A 24,133-nucleotide genomic window follows, 5' to 3' on the forward strand; every position below is an offset into this window, starting at 1 on the left:
GAGCCACACAGGTGCCCCAAAGATACCAACTTGTAAAACCAACAAAACAAACAAAAATCTGTAAGTATACACAAATGAACATTAGGTTTTCCTGGAGATACAGCATGGAGATGGGACAAGAGATACACTCTAGCATTATTAACAGGATTTTCTGTATTCATTGTACCTGGTCATATAATTAAGATATAAAATGAGAAGATATATGACACTTAGCATAAGTATTATATACAAGAATAAAAATATGTTGGCAGCATAGAGTTACTATAAAACCATGTTTGAGAAGAGTAGACTACCTAGGTTTTTCCAGGGAAGAAAATTGTCGTTAAGAATAGAGATGCCAAAAAAATTAAATACGCTCTTCAGAACAAGGGAAAAGGATGGACATCCTGTAATAACTGTTGTTATTTTTAAAATTAAAGGACCAATGTATGGGGCGCCTGGGTGGATCACTCAGTTGAGCATCCGACTTTGGCTCAGGTCATGATCTCGCCATCTGTGAGTTCAAGCCCTGTGTTGGGCTCTGTGCTGACAGCTCAGAGCCTGGAGCCTGTTTCAGATTCTGTGTCTCCCTCTCTCTCTGCCCCTCCCCCGCTCATGCTCTGTCTCTCTCTCTCGGTCAAAAATAAATAAAGCATTAAAAATTTTTTTTAAAATAAAGAAAATTAAAGGACCAATGTAACTAATAGCTGATATTACACATATTTCCCATTTAAGTAGTACATTTCTTTTGTTGATAATAAAAACTTGTTTTCTAAAAGGTTTCCAGTAAGAAAATATGAAGATTTGCTGAAATTAACCCTTCACATTTCCCCAGTGATAATATTTATTGTTCTGCCATCCTATTAAAATTTATCTTGCCAATGCAAATAGTAATGGTGCATTTCTTCAGTTTATTATTTGTTCATTTTGTCTTCACATTTTTATAGATTTATGGGAATGACTTAAATTATTTTTATTTTTTGTAATATAAGCTTAAATATTCTAAAATTATTACTCCCAATTTGTATTTATAATCATTATTGCTTATTTTATCAATAAATATCACTAATATTTCATAACTTGTATTATAAAATATTTTCAGGTATAAAAATATTTTCAGATATTTGTGAAAGAAGTGAATGTCTTCAGCCCAGAATAGATATTTTTCTAATCTGAATTCTTTTTCCTTTTTTTAATAGTCCCTTTTTTGGAAGAATGAGTGTACTCTACCTTATTTAGAAAATTCTGGATCGTGGGGTTCCTGGGTGGCTCAGTTAGTTTAGTGACCAGCTCTTGATTTTGGCTCAGGTCGATCTCATGGTTGGGGGATTGAGCCCCTGCTTGGAATACTCTCTCTCTCTCCCTCTACCTCTCTCCACTCATGCTGGCTCACATTCTCTCTCTCTCTCTCTCTCTCTCTCTCTCTCTCTCTCTCTCTCAAAACAAACCAAAAAAAAAAAAAACACTAGAAAATTCTGGATCATTGATTGTTTAGGTTATTCATTGGTGTATTAAAAACTACATTAGAAGTTTGTGGTTTAAAGCAACAATGTAATTTTGCTTAACACTTTATGAGTCAGAAATTCAAGAAGGACTTCACTTGACACTTTATCTCTGTTCTATGTGGCATCAGATGGGGAGGCTGACTGAGGCGAGAGGATTTCCTGAATCTGGCTCACTCACAAAACTGGCAACTTTGTATTAGTTGTCAGCTCAGAGTTCAGCTTAGAAACTCAAGGACCTCTCCACTGGAATGCATAAACTTTATTAGAGAATGGAAGCTGGGTTTCAACACCTAATAAGAGGTATTAGGTTGCCATTCTCTTAAATCATGAGTCTAGAGATTGGCAATATTGTAACATCTTCCATGTTCTGTTGGTCAAAGAATTCTTAGGACCCACTCAGATTCAAACAGAGGAGGCACAGATCTTACAGCTAATAGAAAGAATGTTAGATTCTGTCCAGTTTCATAGAGATCATACATGGATGAGAACCAACGCAATTCTCACATCATTCTGATTTCAAACAAAAAACTTGTGTCACCGGATGTAAAAATATTTGAATGATCAGCAAAAAATTATTGAACATGTCTACCTTGCAACACTCTTTAAATTGGATCACTGACATCAATCAGTGACAGTGCCCTTGATGAAACTTCCTTTTTTTCTCTTTTGGTGAGCCTTAGAGCACTTTTAAGATACATTAAAGCAGAGAGATCTAGACATAAGAGACATAAAAGAAGAATCAATGCCTGTGAAGAGAAACTGAGAATGCTAAAGAAGAAATACCTTCCTTTCTTCTTTATTGCTTAGAATGTTAACATATTTCTGAGACAGGACGAGACTTTTAACCCAAGACCTGAGCAGAGAGGTTAGCATTTATACCATGCCTTCTGACCCAGAGAGACTAAATATGCATTTGGTAAGCTACTAGATCTGTGGTAATTCATTACATAACAATATAAAATGAATATAGTGATATATTTCAATGAACAGTAGCTCTCATTTTCAACTCAGGTCAGTATATTTATGTTTTCCTTACTGTTCATGTTCTATGTCCTGTTTAAGAAATTATTGGCTTTTGCAAGATCCTGGAGATTTGTTTCTATTCTCTTTTCTAGAAGATGTATTATTTTACCTTCTGCAAATTATCTATTTAGGATTGGTTTGATGTATGGTAGGTGGTAGAGTTCATAGTTTATTGTTTTTCATAGAACTATTTAGTTGATCCAGTACCAGGGTTTAAAAAGGCTGTGCATTTTGCACTGCTCTGCATTGCTCTGCTCTGCTTTTTCAATGTATGAAGGCACATTTAAATAAGCATCTCTTTAGAATCCTGAATCTATTCCATTGGTTTAAATATATATCTTATAATATTAATATAATATTTTATATTAATTATAAATTAATATACAGCAAACGTCTTTAATTTTGTTTTCATTATTTCTCTGCTTTTCATGTCCGTATTAATTTTAATATCATTTTGTCAATTTCTATACTCATACACATAATTTGTACACAATTTTCATTCATATGAATACACACACGTGCACATACACACATATTGAGTGCATTTGGGCTGTGAAGCCATCTAGACATTTGAAACTTCTAAACTTATTCAGGTCATTGTCAAAATCTCATTCTTAGGGATTTCAACTGCATGGCTGGGCTCTAGCTCTTTGCTGGATGTTTCCTGAAGGTTTTCCTCAAGTCCTAAGGCCATCTGGTTTATTGCGCATGGGCTTCCTCAACATGGCAGCTCACTTCATCAAGCCAGCAGAAATGATGTATTCCACACTGCTTCAAGTGTCTTTTATAACTTAACATATTCACTGGAGTAACATCTTAACTCCATTGCCATGCATCCTTACCACAGGAATAATATCCTTTCTGCTTTGCTATATTATATTGGTTAAAAACAAGTTACAGCCTCTGCATACAATGGGAAGGGTCATCTAAAGCCATGGACACCAAGAAGTGGAGTAGTCATTGGGGATTGCCTGAGAATCTGTCCACTGCAAACCTTAAGGAAATGAAAGTGCAGACTCTAGAGGGTGAGACAAATTTGCAATTATTACAATTGACAAGGAGATTATATCCAGGAAATATAAGTAATACCTACAAATGCATAGCAAAAAGTTAAGAATGTAAGGATACAGTGGGGAAAAGATTGGAACAAAGAAATCATCAAAAGGAAAATACAATATAATTTATACATATGAAAGGTGCTCAGTCATATCACTTATGCTTCATAAGTGATGAAGTGATAGTTCACTGAGATCATCACATAAGATTGGTACATTCTTCATTATGTTTCTTGTACTTCAACAAAATATTTTTAAAGTAATTATAATTCAAGATTATGCTCTCCAAGTTATTAAATAATGTTTTAGTTTATATCACTATATTTAAAAAAAAACTTCCAGGGCTCTAATGATTTATTTGTTGATATTTTAAATATGTTAATGAAAGCAACATGATTAATTTATAGAAATAACATTTATATTATTTTGGATAAGTAGACCCATGAGTTAATTTACAAAATATATTGGTGTCTTTTCAAAAACACCTGAAACTATACCACTATGTTAAAAGCTATCCATATTATTTTTCCAGGAAGCCAATGCCATTACTTTATACATGCCTTTTTAGGTAAATAAATTACTCTTAAAGAAGGTTCCTGATGACAAAAGTACAGTGGAAATAATTTTTGTAGCAAAAGAATGTTAAAAAGAAGTAGAAGTTCCTGGATCTGTTATATAATGAATAAATATGTGCAATTTACTTTGCTTTAGAAATTAAACTTAATAGTTGTTTTAAAAATTAATATCTACAAAGTTGATAATTAGAAACCCATGGGATTTTAACAGAAAGTTTTCAATAGATATATGGAAATGCCCTTTTATAATTAGTATCATAACTTCAAAGAGGTAGTAATAAAATGCATTACTTTTAATATCATAGTTTTAAATTAAAATATATATGAATTTTAAGAAAATTATTCATTTGTTCAGAAATTTCAAAAAGACAGATGTAAAAATTGGCTTCATGTATAGTGCCATTCTTTTTCAAAAATAACATGTATTGAATTTTTATTTACCTTGTATTTCAAATGTACTGACTCAGTTCTCATGACAACCCTATGAATTAGATGTTATGATTGTCCACATAGATGTAGAAACTAAGGCTTAGAGGAATTCAGTAACTTGCCCTAAGTTATACAGTTTAGGAATAGAACTGTTCTCTGAAGCCAGACTAACACTATATACTAGTGATCTTAATCATTCTACAACTTCCTTAGCTGGTAAACATCATTAATTATATATTCTTTGCATCCTGGTTTTCTATACTTGTGGGAGATTTCTGATATTCACAATAAAGAATATTCTTAAAATAATCTTAAAATAATATTCTCTGTTCTTAAATATACCACGTAAAATTAATAACTAATATAAGATAGAAAGGATTGTGCATTAACTCAGTCATATATGTGACTAGGTGAAGACAGCTTATTTTCATCTGGCTAGTTTCTATGAATCTAAATCTTAAACCAAATGCCAAGTTCTCTGATCACTTTTGCCACATTAGATGAGGTAAAGGAGATTGAAAATGTTTAGGGTTTGGCTTGGAAAGGCAAATACCTAGAATAATATTTGCTAACATTGTTTGGCAGACTAATAAAGAGAATATGGTAAAATTATTAGTAGATCCATAAGACGGTATGGTAAGCAGAATAGTGTAGCGGATCCCACTTCCCCTCTGCCACCAAAAGAAGTTCATGCCCTAAGGATATGCGGTAATGTTATGTTACCTGGCCAAAAGACAATGCAGATGTGATCAAGGTTATGGATTTAAGATGAAGAGATTACTGTGGATTATCTGGGAGGAAGGGATCAATATAATCACGTGAGTTCTTAAAAGTAGAGAATCTTTCCTTGGCCCTGAAGAGAGATATAATGATAGAAAACTGGCCAGAGAAGTGGCAGCAAGATAAGGGTGCCTCTGAAACATAAGTGTTTTATAAAAGGAATGCAGAAGTTTGAAGGGCTCAAAGGTGGTCTCCAATAGATAGCCAGCAATGAAACAGAGACCTGAGCTCTGAAACCACATAGAACTGAATTCGGTCAACACATGAATGAGCTTTGAATTTCTTTCTGCTAGAGCCTCCAGAAAATATCAGTGCTGCTGACCCCTTGACATTAGCCTGTTGAGATCCACGTGAGACTTCTGACCTCCAGAACTGTAAGATAATAAATTTGTGTTGTTATATGGTGCTATGTTTGGGGCAATTTTTTTAAGTAACTTAAATATATAGATATATATAAATAATAATGTTAATTAATTAATTTATTTTGAGAGAGAACACAAGCAGGGGAGGGGCAGAGAGAGAGGGAAAGAGAGAATCCCAAGCAGTCTGCACACTGTCAACACAGAGCTCGATGTTGGGCTCAAGCTCACTGCAAGATCATGACCTGAACTGAAATCAAGAGTCGGATGAATCCCAGGCACCCCTGGGGAATTATTTTTTTATTGAAGCAATAGAAAACTAATATATTGGGCAATATAGTTTTCCAGGCATTATAAGCAAGGTACAGAATTGTGCATGTTCCTAGGGACATAAGATGGATGGTGAGATTGAACAAGGTGGATTACATTTATAAAAATGAATGGAAAGATGGCTGAAAAGTCTTCCAAAGGAAAAGACAAAAATGAATAAAAAGAATTCCACCATATTAATCCCAATTACATCCCTTGAATGGTAACAGCATTTGTTACTTCTAATTCATTTATTCCTCACAATGTTGTCGAATAAATATTCTCTATCTAAAATTAAAATTTTTCAAAACCATAGTACTTTGCATGGACTGCGGTGAAATATGCATGGAATGGGTTCATTAAATACATTAGAATAGCAAACACTTTTGCTGCTTTACTTTTACCTTATAACAAAAACTTTTCCTCATTGTTGTGTCATCTGCTCTCCACTTCTGTTTTTGTTCCTTATATCTTCTTTCCTTTCATTCAAACAGTAATGTGATTTTGACCCAGTCTTTTTTATTGACAAAATATTATAACGTAGGGCTCATTTCAGTTCCTGAATCACTAGACACAATTAAACAGCAATAATGTTCAAATAAAATAATTGGAATTAGAAGTTCAAAAAGAAAATAATCATACTCAACTAAGTATATAACATTTTTGAAACCAGTTGGGCATTCATTATTGGAAAGAAATAGTCAACTTATGTGATAGTAAGTGATACATATGTGTGAACCCCCCACGCACATTTACATTTACATATGTATATTCATATATGCAATTTATATATATACATATATATATGTATATACACACATATGTGTACATATTTATTTTTATGTTTTTACTGAATTACCTAAAAGAAAACATGGTTTTCAGTTTTACACGAATTATGTTTCATTGTTGCATATTCTAATTTATATTAAGGTTTATAATTTCTTTTCAACAGAAATATTGATTTTGGGTTATGTTGATTGGCCAAGTTAATGATAAAAATGGGAAAAAAAGAATTCAAATTATTAAAAATATATTATTAATATTATTAAATTTTCACATTTTACTTAGCACTATTTAAGAATAATGTTACTCTCCACACACTTTGATTTATCATTCACCCTTTGTGCTGAACATTAATAAGGGATAGCAGAATGGAGTGATACAGGTGGCAAAAAGTGTCAGGAGTATTTCAGTTCTTGTGAAAAGTAATTGTAAGAGAAGTACTTTTAAGATTTTAGACAATTAGATTTTGTTCTTCAGTGATCACTCTTTGTCAGTGCCATAAGAAAACCTGTATAGAACAAAATTGATAACCCAGGATTTTCCCCAATTCTTCAACCATTTCTTCATGTCAACTCCACATTTCCACAGTCTAAATACTTTAGGGATTAATTTTCTCTTCCAGTTCATAAATCCAAATTAAAGAAGCATCCCTTCAGAGGAAAACAGCTCTGTTAGAAATTCCAGCAGCAACTGATTTTATTGTTCATCTATTTGTCATGTGTCCTTTAATAGTTAGAAAGAAGAACTTGTGATGGGTCAGTAAGAGTTATATTGCTGTAATTGATTTATTACATTGTTATTACCTTGTTTCAATAAGTGCCCTTCTCTAATTGCCATAAACAGCATTCATTACTATTAATTTGAGATTATTCTTGGGTTCATGTGAATTATTGAAAGAGATCTGGGTGTAGGGTTAAGAACACATAAAGCACTCTATTCTCAGATCTTATCTCTGTGGGATTTACGTAAAGTACATTGAACTTAGCACATAAAGTAAAAATCAAAATGTTACTTAGCCTTCAGCTAATAAAAAAAAATATCCCAGAAGATTTCTCAGTTAAAAATAAGGAGTTTGGACTTTCAAATCAGAGTAAGACAAACACATTTTCTCCACAAGATTCATATGTTGCAATAGTGGCAGACTTTTAGACATGTTTTCAATGTTGGTATCAAATGGTAGGCTATCAAATTAATGGACAGTGAAGATTATTTTCTATATTCAAAATTTGCTGAAGGGCTTATATAGGGAAACTTTTGCAGATGGGATTTTAATAATCAGATAAGTATATTTATACAAGAAAGATTTATAAGTATGTATAAAGGGGTGAAGAGGCAATAGAGTCAAAAGTATTAACCATTCAACTTGAATACATAGAATAATGAAAACTGTTGGGTCAAAAAGACTTCAAATTTTCTTGGTTAGAACATCAAAGAAAGTCTATTATTGCCTAATCAGGTGAAAAAAAATTGTGAACCTGAATAAAATGTTTAGGGCATTAAGACCTCTATGTCAAGAGGTCTTTATTGGTCAAGAACCAATTCAATAAAGTTGAATTCAGACACAAGTGTAACTTTTGAGAAAAAAAAAATTATCCAATGTTTTTCATTTTTATTGTCATATCTGATTAAAAATAATTATGGTTTAGGAGCTATAATTAATTTAACCCCACTTATCCAGAGTTATCCAGAACTTCTTGATCTGCATGGTCTCTTCCCTTGTGAGATTGTTTTAGATCAAATTTAGTCCAACATTTAGAAAACTAAATAAAAATAACCATTTCTATATTACTTAAAAAATTCTCTCAATAAGGAAATTAGGGGTAATATTTTTGTTTCCTTTTCAATGTGGCATTCAATTAAGAATCCTTTCATTTCTATATAATTCATCAGTTTAAGGAGCTGAACATCCTTAGTATGATGAGAGCACTACTTACTGTTCAGAGGCTTGTTTTTCAATCTATTTTACTGAAGACAGGACAAAGAGATGAATAAAATGTACATTCAAAATAAATAATTCCTTCAGCTATATAAATGTGCCAAAATGCCATGGTGATTTTTATAATACAATTGCTGCAAAGGGTGCTGAGATTATTCTCCCCCCTTCTTTTTGTCCTACTCACATAGTCCTGTTCAATTTACTCTGTCAGCATGTTAACAAAAATCAAATGAACAAGAACCTGATGTTCTGAAGAAAGCATTTAGAAAGAGACTGGAGGTTTTGCTGTCTCAGCTGGGAGGTGTGGCATATACCCTTCTCCAGTGATCTCTGACTGCATTTGGACTGTCAAGATAGTGGTGGAAGCCAGGAACATCTTCACCATCTGTGCTTGGCATCTGCTTTATAGAGTGACTGCCAAAGGAGAAACAGCTTCTTTTAGTACACACCTCAGTGCCATTTTCCTACCTTTTAACTCCCCATGAGGTTACATTACAGAAGACTTGGCAGCAGAGTAGTGCACCAATTGAAAATGTAAGAATTGTACAAAATTCAGCAAATCTCCATTTTAGAGGAAGTATTTGCTGTCTGGACACTTCTAGGCATAATCCATTTGCTAAACTTCATACATTTACCTAAATCAGATACTGTAGTTTGACAAAAATATTATTTTCTTGAAATGCCGTGAATAAAATTTATGCATGAGAAGGGATAGGTTTAAAGCCTAAATTAGAAAAAAAATCTGAAATAGTTTGAATGCAACAATTTTAATAATTATGGGTACTGAATGGAAGGGACTGATTTCATTATATCATTTTGCTTTATTGGATAACTTCTAGTATTCTATAATGTAGATGGTATACATAGAAATAGTGAATAAAAATGAGGAAAAAAAGCTAGATAAACCTTGAAGTAAGGAAGAACATAAAAGTATATAAATGAAAAAGCCTACAGCCTATTTTTACCCTATATATATTCAAATCAAAATCTATTCATATGCACCTATGAATGTTTACGTAAATATATTAACATTGAATATTCACTGTGCTTAAGACATTGTGTCTGATGTTGCCATTGACACAAGCGCTCCTTGTACACACTTGAATGGGTCCATAGTCTGTGATGGGAGAAGCCTTTTGTATGAAATGATTACTGAAACATTATTTAGAGTTGTTTGCACCCATTGAGTGCTGGATAAATATTTTTGAATGACTATACATAAGTTAATAACTGTTCTCAGGTAGCTTACAACCTTATAAAGGAAATACATATATAAATAAACTTAACACAATCAACTTTTGAAAGTTATTACTAAATCACAAAAACTTCCTATTATGTTTTCAAAAGTTAGAAAATTCATATATACTTGAAGTAATCAGAAAGGTAGTATTTTAGATATAATTAAAGAATGTATTAGAAAAAGACAATAGGAAATATTGGGAGTATCTTGTGTACTGAAGGAATTAGAAATATTTTGGGGCGCCTGGGTGGCGCAGTCGGTTGAGCATCCGACTTCAGCCAGGTCACGATCTCACGGTCCGTGAGTTCGAGCCCCGCGTCGGGCTCTGGGCTGATGGCTCGGAGCCTGGAGCCTGTTTCCGATTCTGTGTCTCCCTCTCTCTCTGCCCCTCCCCCGTTCATGCTCTGTCTCTCTCTGTCCCAAAAATAAATAAACGTTGGAAGAAAAAAAAATAGAAATATTTAATAATAACTCGCCTGATTTGACTGATCCATTACATATGGTAATGCATTGGGGAATGGCAGTAAATAATACAGGGAAGCTAATGTTGTATTATACACTGTCCTCAGTACCTGGATTAGGAATTGTATATGATTAGATGAGAAAAGAAGGGACGTGATGAATCAATAGCTGAACCAGAGAAGTATTATTAGTAGCACTTAAAGATTAAGTCATATATACAGGACAAATTGGAGAAAAGATACTGCATACAGGAAGACTGAAAGAGATAAAAGCAATGATAATGAGGGATCACACTAAGGTGGTGGCTTTGGGAATAAGGTGGATTCAAGAGAAGTCATTTTGTAAGTGGAATAATACTGGATCCCCTTGAGGTCTTTCTTGTCCTACCAACATATCTAAGCACTTATATAATTCCAAAACTCTTGAATATTTTTTTGAGTTAACAGAAAAGGGAAATCACCCCATCAAAATAAAAATATTTAAAATGTGTTTTGGGGCTCCTGGGTGGCTTAATAGTTTAGGCGTACAACTCTTGGTTTCTGCTCAGGTCATGATCTCACGGTTTGTGATCTAGAGCCCTGCACTGGACTCCGCACCGACGGATTTGAGCCTGCTTGGGATTCTCTCTCCTTCTCTCTCTGCCCCTACCTGCTCATGCTTGCTCGCTCGCTCTCTCTCTCTCTCTCTCTCTCTCAAAATAAATAAATAAACTTAAAAAAATAAAAATCCTTTTTTGGCATCTTACCTTCCCTCTTAGGTTTCACAGTACATATTTCTTTGATCTCTCTTCTTTCTTTACTGTTGTCAGATCATCTTTTTCCAAAAAAAAAAAAAAATCTTGTTTTCGCAAATAAAACTGTTTCAAAGGTATGTAACTTCAGGGGAAGTATAGTACTTTTTTTTTTTTTTAATTTTTTTTTTCAACGTTTATTTATTTTTGGGACAGAGAGAGACAGAGCATGAACAGGGGAGGGGCAGAGAGAGAGGGAGACACAGAATCAGAAACAGGCTCCAGGCTCTGAGCCATCAGCCCAGAGCCCGATGCGGGGCTCGAACTCACAGACCGCGAGATCGTGACCTGGCTGAAGTCAGACACTTAACCGACTGCGCCACCCAGGCGCCCCAGTATAATACTTTTATAGTTCTATTTGTCTCATGAAAAGAAACTTCTCCCTCCAATCCCTGACCCTAGAATTTTGGTGAATGAATTTCTACATTTACAAGTATATAAGGGCAGCCTTCATATGAGGTTGATGAAAATAGAAAGGAAAATCTGTGACCTGTATAACCACTTGATTGTCTATATTACTCCACTCCAGTATCTAATGAATGAGCTACCAGGGTTATTGTGTTGCCAGATATTCTGATGAGTTGTATTTTAGGATTCAAAAAGTTATTGGACAAAGTTCAAAGCACAAAGTACTTAATAATTATTAACTATTATAACCATTTGAATTCCTTCTCTTATTGTTAGAGCCAATTCTCTTAACTAGCTTTTTCCAAATATGAAAGTAGTTAACTCTATGCTCATCTCCCTTCAGTTTATTTGCTGTAATATTTATTTGGTCTAATCCTGGAACTGTTTCCCTAAGAATTTTATTTGATGTTTTTATTTGTATTTTCCCCGAGAATTTTAAACAGTGTTAGTAAGATGTTCAAATTGAAATGCCCGTAAATCAATAATATAAGAAAAACGTGTAGAAAATTGCATAAGGAAAACTCAAAAGAGATATTGGCTGTGAAAGCATTTGCACAGACAGTGGGAGCAGTGGATGGGCTTGCCAGGGAAAGTGCAGCTACATGTAAAAGAAGGAGGGAGGGAGAGCTAACAAGCAGAGAGAAGACTGACTTTTGGAAAATGTCTAGATTTGAGTAAAAAGAATGAAGCTAATGAGGAGAGTTACGATCAAAGGAAAACCAAGAAAGCACAGTGATTAGAGAACCTGGAGTAAAAATAGGTAGTTGTTATGATCCATGGCAGAAGAGTGGATGGGAAAATAGATATATTGAGGAATATTGCATTGATTTTTCCCCCCACTATTATAGAGAGGTCTGAAACCAGATATCTATGAGTAAGTTAATTAAGAACTGAGCTGTAGGTTGTTGCTGCTATTTAAAGAGGTTAGGAAACAGGTAAGAGGAACACTACCACGAGATGTGAGTTCCAAGTCACATGATTTAAACCACACAGAATCTGCATTACCAGTGATGAGGAGGAATAGAGGGCACTGGTCCAAACACAGGTGAGCTTTTAAACTACATGGCCTTTAACATTTTTCTTATCATAATACTATATAATTCTATTCAATAAGGTCACAAGCTAGAAGTGTGAATATGTAGTAAGTTCAAAGGTCATGACGTTTCCCTGAAGTGTGTTCATTCTAGAAATACTTGCTATGGAAGAATTACTTGAGTCAGACTCTATTCAAGAAACTGTGAATATGGTGGCAAATAATATGAATAATGTATGTGTCTTAACGGAATTTACATGACAGTTGGGAGGCATTTCCAGAAAGTAAAGTAGTAAAATTACATATTAACAACATTTTGGATATCAATATGTGATATGAAGCACATGAAAACAACAGTATGACAAAAAAAACAAAAGACTTGGATGAATAGAATCCTACTTTTATGTAGATAATTGAAAAATACCTTTGAAAAAGGTTTATTTTTGAGAAAGAGAACACATGTAACAGGAGCAAGGTGGAAGGGGGTGGGGGAGGGGGAGGGGGGGATTGAGAATCTGAAGCAGAGAAGCCCAGTGCAGGGCTTGAACTCTGAGTCATCATGACATGAGCTGAAGTCAGATGCTTAACCCACCTGAAGCCGAATGCTTAACCCACTGAGCCATCCAGGCGTGCCTAAAAAATGACTTTCTTGAATGGTGACACCGCCTAGAAACTTGAAGCTGGGAAGGGAGCTAGCTGTGAAAAGAGTTGTAGGAGGAGAGTTTCTATCTGTGTAATCTGCACATGGAATGACCCTGAGCTCGGTTTGTGGGAAATAGATAAAAGCCAATGCTGTGGATAGTCATAAGTAAAGGAGAAAGTGGTAGAATATTGGTATAGTACTGATTAGACCATTAAAGAGGAGAGATAGGAGATGTCTGCAAGGGTAGAAATAACTGATGAGAAAAATGCAAGAAAAAATCAGGTGGGTATTGAGTGAGACTAACCTTTAACCTATAAAGATATGAGGAACATTTAATTGAGACAAAAGTGCTTTTGAAAGAGAGATTGAGGATTTGAAGATCAGTATTCACATCATAAACCCAGTTATATACCCAGTGGAATACCCAGTAAAATAGGGAGCAGTCTCTGAGAAGGAGGGGAATAAAGAGAGATTGGCTACCTAGAAAGGGAAAGTAAAACACATTTGGATCATTTTCTCAGAAAATGGAAAAGTAAATAAAAAGTTATGTATTTCCATCACCAATTAAAATTAATTTGTACATTACATAAACACTTACTAAGCATTTGCAGTCTATGAGATTAGGGATGAGACACTGGGAATATGAGAAATAATGTGACCCCTCCCATTGAAGTTCATACTTGGGTAAGAGATAGCACAGTCTGGAGTACCGTGAGTCTGTAGTAGATTCATCAACATAAATTTATAAATGTATCCCATAAGTCATAATCACATAAATAACAATAAATATCTTTGTTTCATTCTGTTCCACTAATAACAAAATCTTTAGTGTGTGCACTCTGGAATTTTGCATTAATAACAGTTTGGAGAGTAATACATAACCATAAATTGTCCTCAGGCCTGTAATTTGCTGTGTTGACAAACATAGAAACTGATAATGCAGAGTGAATCATAAACATTATCTTGAATTAATGCAGCTGCTTGCTTTGATATGCAATTATTTGTATTCATTTATCTTACTAAGTCCTATTAAAATATGTAGAAACATATGGAGTTTTCTTTGATCCTCAATGTCTATGTGTGCAATGCCAGTAAACACTAAATTAATGTACAGATAGATACATAGGACTAACTCTGAACTCTGATGTCTTAAGAAGTTGAGCTGTACTCTTTGTCAGCTAAAGTGCAGTGATACTAAATGTCAAATATTTTGTGCAAAGTTGTATTACTGTTCATCCTTGGCTGGGTCAAGAGTAAATTGTTAGCCAACACCTTGTAGGGCCTCCTAATTAAATTCTTTATTAATTAGTGTGCAGTAAAGATGTTCGTATTTCTGTATGAATCCATCACTACAATTTTGGCTTCCAATGTGCATTTTATTAAGTTATTTAAATATTTTAAAATATTGGAAATGGGCTTACATAGACTACACATATCCAACTAATTATGCCCAAAATAATCTTTTTCCCCAACATTTTTTTTCTTGCCAGATCCCTCTCTACCATTTGTTTATCCAAAACTATAAAGGCATAAGAGATTTAAAAAAAAAACAAAAAAAACATATTTTAAGCTTACTAAAAAGCAGTGAGTCTTTTGCCAAAATCCCAAATTTCTAGCTCCAGAATTTTCTCCTGTGGTTCAGTAGTTCCAATTTTCAGTTGGACACCAAGATGTTTATATCATGAAGCACTTTAAATTTGTCCTGTACAGAATCTGATTAAATTATTCCTTTACCCAATAAAACACAAAATATATAAAAGTCCTGATTTATCTCCTGTATATTCTTTCTTGTCAAACTTCTTATTAGGTAGCTACACAGCACATGCAACTACAAACCTAAAAGTCATTTCTATATTTTCTTTATTATATCTCATTCAACCAATTAATTGTCAAGGGGTGTGAATGCAGTTTCAAATGTTTACTCAAATGCCCTTTGCTTGGGGCACCTGGGTGGCGCAGTCGGTTAAGCGTCCGACTTCAGCCAGGTCACGATCTCGCAGTCCGTGAGTTCGAGCCCCGCGTTGGGCTCTGGGCTGATGGCTCAGAGCCTGGAGCCTGTTTCCGATTCTGTGTCTCCCTCTCTCTCTGCCCTTCCCCTGTTCAAGCTCTGTCTCTCTCTCTGTCCCAAAAATAAATAAACGTTGAAAAAAAAAATTTAAAAAAATGCCCTTTGCTTATAGGTACACTTGTCTCTATTTTAATGCAAACCCCAGGCCTTTTTGGATCCTGACGATAGCACCCTATCCTGTGTCTTTTTTAGCTTCCAATCTCATTCCTGTTTGATTACTAGTTTTATCTTATGAAAAAAAACTTACTTCTTGATTTAATAATTTCAAATTTTGCTTATAATAGTCAAGAGTCAAAAATTCCCTTAATTATTAAATCCGAATTTGTCTACATGGATTTGTGTTACATTGGAAACCTAATGTTTTGTACACTTACTATTGCAAATAAGATCAGTTTTTGGAAACTGATTTTCTTTCCTATGTAATTTTTGTTTTTATCTTCTGTTGATTCTTAGAAGGGTATGGAGACCATATATATGGGAACCACTTGGGGTAGGTTTGTCAAAAATAATACTTATATTACTTTATTCTTGTTGCTATAAAAAATTACCACAAACTTAATGGCTCAGAACAATACAGATATATTTCTACGGTGAGATTCCTAAAATCAACATGTTGGCAGGGCTGCATTTCTTTTGTTTTATTTATTTTTGAGAGAGAGTGCATGTGGGAGGGGCAGAGAGAGAGAGACAGAGAGAGAGAGAGAGAATACCAAGCAGGCTCTGCACTGATAGTGTGAGACTTAAGCTTAAGCTCACAAACCATGAGATCATGACCTGAGCCTAAATAAAGAGTCACTTGCTCAACTGCCTGAGGCACCCAGGTGCCCCAGAAGGGCTGCATTTCTTCTGGAGGCTCTACAGGAGAATCTGTGTCCTTGTCTTTTTCAGCTACTAGAAGCCACCTACATTACCTGTCTTCAAAGCCAGTAGTGTAAAAACCCCAAATCTTCTCTTCCTGTCAACCTTTCTTTCCCTCACTCTGTCTTTGTCTCTCCTTTCATCATCAATTTTTTTCCAACTCTGTCCACTCTGCCTACCTTTAATAAGGACATATGTGATTATATTATGTCCATCCAGATTATACAGGACAGTTTTTCCATCTTAAAACCTTTAATCATATCTGCAAAGTACTTTTGACATGTAAAGTAACATAATCACTGGTTGCAAGGATTAGGACATAGGTAGCTTTGGAGAGGAAGCATTATTCTGATTTAAAAAAATATATTACAACACTCCAGTAATCAAAAGTCTGGTGCTGGCATAAAACCAGACATATAAATCAATGGAACTGGATAGAGAACCCAAATAGTCACAAATATATGGTCAGCTGAAGCCTTACAAGAGTGTCAAGAATTCACAATGGGGAAAATATAGTTTCTGATAATAGTGTTGGATGAACTGAATATTCACATCAAAAAAATTGAAACTGGACCCTTATTATACTACATATTTTAAAAATGAATTCAAAATGGATAAAAGACTAAAAAAAACCTTAAACAATACAACTCTTAGTAGAAACGTGGCTTCTAGACACCAGATTTGGCAATGATTTCTTGGCTATAACACAAAAAGCATAGTTAAGAAAAGCAAAAATAGACAAATGAGACTATATCAAACTAAAAAGCTTCTGCACAACAAAGGAAACAATCAACAAGATGAAAAGGCAACTTACAGCATGGGAGAAAATATTTGCAGGCCATATATCTGATAAGGAGTTAATATCCAAAATAAATAGAATTTCATCCAAATCCGTAAAAAAAATAAAATAAGTAAATAAAAATAAAAGAAAAAAAAAACGATTAAAAAATGGGCAAAGGATCTGAACTGACATTTCACCAAAGAAATCTTCCAAATGGCCATCAGATTTTGAAAAGGTGCTCAGTATCACTGGTCATCGGGGAAATGTAAATCAAAACCACATGAGCTATTACTTCACACCTATTAAAATGACTGTTATCAAAGAGAGAGAGAAGTGTTGACAAGGATGTGGAGAAAGGGCAATCTTTGTGCACTGTTCGTGGGAAATTAAATTGGTGGAGCCACTATTGAAAACAGTATGGAGATTCCTCAAAAATTTTTAGATAGAATTACCATTCGATCCAGTAATCCCACTTCTGTCTACCAAAATGATCCTGAGGAATTCACTTCACACTATAGAATCAGACTCTGAATTTGAAACGCCAAATCTACATGTTAACCCTCCTGTGACTCTTGAAGACTTAATCAAAAACATTTGAAAACAAAGATGAAAACTTGGAATATGCAAAAGAAAGAAAGAAAAGAAGAAAGGGAATCTTGATGGCATTCCAACATTTAATTTTAATTCATTTTAATGCTTTTTTGGCATCTGGATACTTTTTAAAATGTCTATTTTTGAGAGAGAGAGAGAGAGAGAGAGAGAGAGAGAGAGAGAGAGAGAGAGCGAGCGCTGGGGGGGCAGAGAGAGAGAGAGAAGGATACAGAGAATCCCAAGCAGGCTCCACACTGTTAGCACCAACCCTGATGTGGGGCTCAAATTCATGAACCATGAGATCATGACCTGAACTGAGATCAAGAGTTGGACACTTAACAGACTGAGCCACTCAGGCACCCTGAACATCTGGATATTTTGTAGAGCTGAGTTTTACAAACAAAAACTTGAAACTAATAAAAAACACTATAATTTCTCTTTAAGCTAAATTTTCTACCATAATTTACTTTCTTCCTTTTCATTCAATCTATACTTAATCCATTTTGGATGTCTTGCCGTACTGCAAAAATGCCATTCAGTTTTATACATCCATACCTTTGTTCTTATTAGAATGCTATTCATTCAACTTGAAAATTTCTTTTTACCAATGCCATTTCAATCTTACTTTACTTTTGAGTATCTCCTAAATCCTCTGGAACATAAACAGTAGGCCCATTTTGTATTCTCTTATGTTTTTCTGTTGCCTTTAGTTCTCCAACAGAGTATCTTCTCAGGGTTTCTAATAGTTTCTATAACTTCTTCTATAAGAAGATAGGATGTTTCTTTCCAGCTCTCCTTTTTTTTTAATGTAAAAGATTAATGCATACTTTTATTTTGAGAGGGAGTGAGAGAGGAGAGGTAGAGAGAGAGGAAGAGAGAGAATCCTAAGCAGGCTCTGCGCGGTCAGTGTGGTGCTTAACTCAGGGCTTGATCCCATAATCCATGGAAATCATGATCTGGACCAAAATGAAGAGTTGGACACTTAACCAACTGAGCCACCCAGGCGCCCCCCCTCTTTTCTTTGTGAACCCTCACCAGAACTTCCCTTAATGTCCATATTACCTGCATGCCCTTCAAAACTCCACCAGCCTCTACTCCATCCTAAAGCCACTTCCATATTTTTAGGCATTTGTTATAGCAGTACCTGGCTCTTGGTTCCAAAATCTGTGTTGGTCTGTGAGGGCTGCCACAGCAAAACATAGACAAAAGCATAGACAAAAGTAGGTGAAGCAGCTTACGTCATCAAAATGTATTTTCTCACAGTTCTGGAGATTAACCATCCAAGACCAGGGGTGCCAGCACTATTAGTTCTGGTGGGAGTTCTCTTCCTGGCTTGCAGACAACCACCTTCTTCCTGTGTCCTCACTTGGCCGTTCCTCAGAGTGTGTGGAGAGAATGAAAGAGAGGATCTCTTTTTTTTCCTATAGGCCAAACGATCCTGTTGGATGAGGACCCTGCTTTTGTGACTTCATTTAACTTTACCTCTTAGAAGACCTCTAAATACAATCATGTTGGGGTTCAGGTGGGCATAATAGAGTCCACAGCATAATAAATAGGTCTCTCATGGCATATTAAATTTTTTAATATAATTAGTTAGCCTTGTACCTATCCTAGATTATGTGCTTAGAATTCTAGTTATCCCAGGTAATCCTTACAACTTATTTTCTTTATGGTGGTCCTCAATTGAGGATCACTTAAATTATCCCATTCTATGAGTCATGCATTATTAACTTCATTTGGCAGCTTTAGATATTGAGATTTAGAAAGATTAAATAATTTTTCCATAGTCACATAGAAGGTATATAACAAAGCAACATATCAATCCAAATATCTGACACCAAAGTCCACCTCTTAAAAACTTGATCATACTGGAAAACAGAATGAATGATGCAGCCACAGGGTTCATATGAATACATTTTATCTTTGACCACATTCAAATCAATGAGTCATATTTGCAAAGAATATCAATAAAGATAAATGATTGAAATAGTGTTAAAATGAATTCCTTTAAATGCCTGTGGAAAACCAAAGAATCTAATTTTGCAAATTAGAAGATTCACAAAGATGGAGATATCTTTGCAGCATGTCAGGGATAATTCCACGTATGTATCCACCAAATACTTTATAGTTTTCATATGTTGCATGGTTATATGAAAAAAGGAAAGATGAAATTGTTTTGCTTCAGAGCCAAACATGTAATTTTATATTATTATCTACACATTCTCATTAATCTTCTCTGATTTAACCAAAGTTGAATGAAATATTAGCATGACAAAATGTATCACTACATAAATTACCACCTTGTTAATGAAGTATGCAAACAACTACGAGAAGATGTTTTATGACATTACTCACTTTACTCGTCAAATAGCAAACATGTGGTCCACCCAGTTAGTTACAGTTAGAAGAAAAAAAAATAAGAGGTCACCAAGTTGAGTTTTGGTAACAGATTATGGTTTCATACCTAGTAATATAGTGCCAATGGCATTTTGTGACTCATCAAGCAGGAGATTTAAAAAAGGAAAACTTCGGGGCGCCTGGGTGGCTCAGTCGGTTAAGCGTCTGACTTCGGCTCAGGTCACGATCTCGCGGTATGTGAGTTCGAGCCCCGCGTCACGCTCTGTGCTGACTGCTCAGAGCCTGGAGCCTGTTTCAGATTCTGTGTCTCCCTCTCTCTCTGACCCTCCCCCGTTCATGCTCTGTCTCTCTCTGTCTCAAAAATAACTAAACGTTAAAAAAAATTTAAAAAAGGAAAACTTCTTTCTCAAAGGCTGATGGTATATGTTTGTGTGTGTGTGTTTGTGTGTGTGTGTGTGTGTGTGTGTGCATGCACACATGCATGAGTTTATTTTACTTTAACTTGTAAGATGAAGAAAAGTAATGCTTAAAAACAGTATGGATAAAAAAAGATGAGAATGATCACAGATCTGAGAATGTGTTAAAAGGAAAGCAGTGTGGGGGCACCTGGATAGTTCAGTCAGTTAGACATCTGACTCTTGATCTCAGCTCAGGTCTTTATCTCAGGGTTGTGAGTTCAAGCCCTGTGTTGGGCTCCATGGTGGGCGTGAAACCAACTTAAAAAAATACAAAGGAAAAGAAGAGAAAAGGAAAAAGAAAAGAAAAGAATTGTGGTTTAGAGGCAGGAGATGGTTGAGAGGCAAGATCAACCATTACAGATTGTAAAAACCTTATTGTGAGTCTAAACTTTCACTTTTATAAGATACTGGGATTTTCATACCTTCTGTAACTGTCTCAAAAGAGTGTCTTGAGACATGAATTAAAACAAGTAATGAGAACATTTTAAAGCATATAAACCATAATAGAAGTGTAGGTAATGCAATTATTGTTTAACCAAAATAATATGGTTAAGATCATGGACCCCAGGTTAACTGAGTTACTTTAACTGAATTAACTGAGTTACTTTAACTGAATTAACTGAGGTTAATGAAGTTTAAATTTTGGCTCTGCCTCTTCCTAGCCTTCTCATTCTTGCTTATATTTATGCTTATGTCTCCTCATCTATTAAATGGGGTCATGAGTGAAGCTGTCTCAGAAGCACCTGGTGAGGATTAATATTCTAAATAGATGTATATAGCACTTGTAATAATGCCTAGCAAATAATGAGAACTTTTGAAGTGTCTTAAGTAATCATTATTTGTTATCATGGCCCTGTTCTCTTTTGTTTCTGGATCACACTGAGTAACAGAAATAAAATTTTATTTTGCATATCTCATAAGCAAAATGAAACTTTATCTAACTCTAAATCACAATTAATACAGTGTTATAAAAATTCAGAGATGGTTTTCTTTACATTATTTAGTAAAGGTCAGGAGATCTTTTTATACTAACATACTCTTTCTGTGACGAACTAAATTTCTTTGGAGAGGACATAGGTTATTTCAACTTATAGATTTATAAGTTTAAACAATAAAAATTAATAAACTAGTTGAATTACCAATTAGAGAAAACTCTATTAAAATTTAGGAACATGTATATCATCCATAACACACAGTGTTGCATTTAAAATACTAATGTTCCATGTTTGTGCTCAATGAGTTACAATCAAGAAACTATTAAAACCTACCAGCCAGTTGATACCACATTGTTGAAGGAATGAATCATGGAAAATTTCCTACAAATTTAACAAAAGATGAATCCAGTTTCCGTACAGGGAAACATTTCTTAGAAGATGTAGCCTTTTATACACCAGTGATTAATTGCCTGAAGTATTTACATTTAATGAAATTTCCAATTTACCTAATAATTTTTATCAGTATTAATTTATGTTAGAGAAATGAAGAGAAGATCTTCAAAGATATCTTGAATTAGATATTATCCCACTTACTTATTACTGCGTAAACAGTCACCCCAAAATTCGATGGTTTAAAGAAACAACATATGTTTTATCCATGAGTATGCAAGTTGGGAAGAAGCAAGCAGGGGTGGTTCCTCATTGCCTCATTCTGCAAGAGGCGAATTGCCTCAAAGGCTGGGACTAGAATCAGCGGACAGCATGGTTAGGGAGTCGATGCTGATTGTCAGTCGAAAGGCAGAAGATGCTAAAATGAAGATAATGACTTGTAGACAACATTAAATCCAAGGCATTGTTCTCTCCCCTTGATTTGGGTGGCAACAATATGAAGCCTAGGTGATTAATCTAAAACCTTTAGCTAAGAACTCAGAAAGAACTAAGGCAGTAGTGCATAGACTATTTCAAGTAGGAAAAAAAAGGCTCTTTAAGAAACTTAAGCCTCTCTGTTAAATCATAGGTCATCCAAATTGTAAGGACATTGCCCTACAGTAGCTTGACAGGGACTTAAGCAAGAGGTGGCTCATTTCAAGAAAATCTGTGGATGCGGTTTTCATCTAATTTTATACAATTGGAGGTGGGAGGGCTGAGTCAGAAAACTATGTCCTAAGGAGCAAACAAGCCCAAGGAATATTTTTGTGAGTAAAGATTCACAGGCACACTGCCACACTCATCCATTTATATACTATCTTTGCCTGCATTTGCACAACCACTGAAGAGTTGAGTAGTTGTGATGGAGAACCACATGGCTGAAAAATGAAAAACATTTACTTTTTGGCCCTTTACAGAAAATAGTTTGCTAACCCCTAGTATAGAGCATTCATTTATTTGTAAGCAACCTAAATAGCCCTCAAAGGAATTGTATCAGCTTGAACTTAAAGGAGCAGGAACAGCACCAAGTGGACAGAGGCTTTTGGACCCTCCTACTCTGTGGACAATAAGACTGAAGAAACTACCTAACTACAGGCAAGGGGTGTTTTATGTAAAGGAAAGGTTTAACCAGAAGTTGAGTAAAAGACTCATAGGGTTAAGCCAAGAACTGTAACAAACATCTTTCCCAAGTGTAATTTCCAGTGAAGCTATCCTATAATTAAATAAAGGACAACACATGCCTGACTGGATTTCAGAATTGCTATGGCTTAGTGATAGTTATTTTCTCCCCTTGTCACTTGGGAGTATCTAGAGCACTTATCTTATATCTATTTCCCCGGTATATGGGGTGTGTGTGTGTGTGTGTGTGTGTGTGTGTGTGTGTGTGTGTGTATGTACTCGTATATAAAGCAGTAGTTAAATCAGGTGATACTGACTTGAAATCAGACTACTTTAGTTCAAATCTCTACACTTTCTTTTATAATTTGTGTGGGCCCTGGCCCCTCAGTTTCCCTTTTATAAAGTAATGATAATTCCAATTTTATCATTTGTCTTCAAGGATATTTAATGAAATAATCCATCTGAGGCACATAGAAAATTGATTGCAATGTAATAAAATCTTAGTAATTTTATATTCCTTTTTTTACTATCATTATATCATTATTATTTTGGAAAGATAATATTCTACATTCAGTCTTTCTATATAATAATAAAACTGATAAGGTTATATTTAGAATACTTTACAAAAGTACTGACATTATCTTGGTAATATGCACTTTAACTGTTATATTAAATTAATCATGAACATTCATATATATGTTAGCCTACTAGAAATCACATCATATGCACATTGAGTTAACTAATAATTTTTTTACTTTGCCTCTGTGTATTCCAATCATAATGGGTTTATTAAACATCATGAATTGAAGATAATCACATATTTAGTTATACATTTATTCAGTGCTACTGATTTTAGCTTCAAAGTCATATATTCTTTCTTATAGTCTTGACCTAATTTTTCTAAATGTAATGTGAAAATCTAAAATTAAACTATTGTTAACTTACTGATTAGATTCTTTATTGAGGTACTTTTCTTCTATGGCCTTGTTTTTAAAAATCACAATAATTTTTTATACTGTTTTCATACATTTGGTACATTTTATTATTCATTTCATATCCCTATTTCATTCAGCATAAATTATGCTGCATTAAATGATCCTATAATATCAATGGCTTATGACAAACAGTTTATTTCTTACTCATGTTGCATGTCCATGGTGGGTCCACTGTCTTGGCTCCATGTCTGTTCACTCAGAGAGTTAGCTTAAGAGAGTAGTCACAATTTGG

General features: G+C 34.6%; 2 long non-coding RNA genes across 3 annotated transcripts in view; one reads left to right on the forward strand and one right to left on the reverse strand.

Annotated features, from left to right (window-relative positions):
- LOC109498786 overlaps nucleotides 1-20,192 on the reverse strand; it is a 34,863-nt gene extending 14,671 nt beyond the window's left edge. For both annotated transcript variants that reach the window (XR_006595951.1, XR_002155688.3), the window contains exons 1-3: nucleotides 20,072-20,192; nucleotides 8,975-9,147; nucleotides 6,419-6,581 (exon numbers count right to left, since the gene is read on the reverse strand). This is a non-coding gene — a long non-coding RNA (uncharacterized LOC109498786). The remainder of the gene's footprint in view (nucleotides 1-6,418; nucleotides 6,582-8,974; nucleotides 9,148-20,071) is intronic.
- Nucleotides 5,638-24,133, forward strand: part of LOC101091991 — a 131,849-nt gene continuing 113,353 nt past the window's right edge. Inside the window, exon 1 of the long non-coding RNA XR_006595952.1 lies at nucleotides 5,638-5,720. This is a non-coding gene — a long non-coding RNA (uncharacterized LOC101091991). The remainder of the gene's footprint in view (nucleotides 5,721-24,133) is intronic.

Source organism: Felis catus, chromosome A1 (genome assembly GCF_018350175.1).
Source record: "Felis catus isolate Fca126 chromosome A1, F.catus_Fca126_mat1.0, whole genome shotgun sequence".
NCBI classification, from domain to species: domain Eukaryota; kingdom Metazoa; phylum Chordata; class Mammalia; order Carnivora; family Felidae; genus Felis; species Felis catus.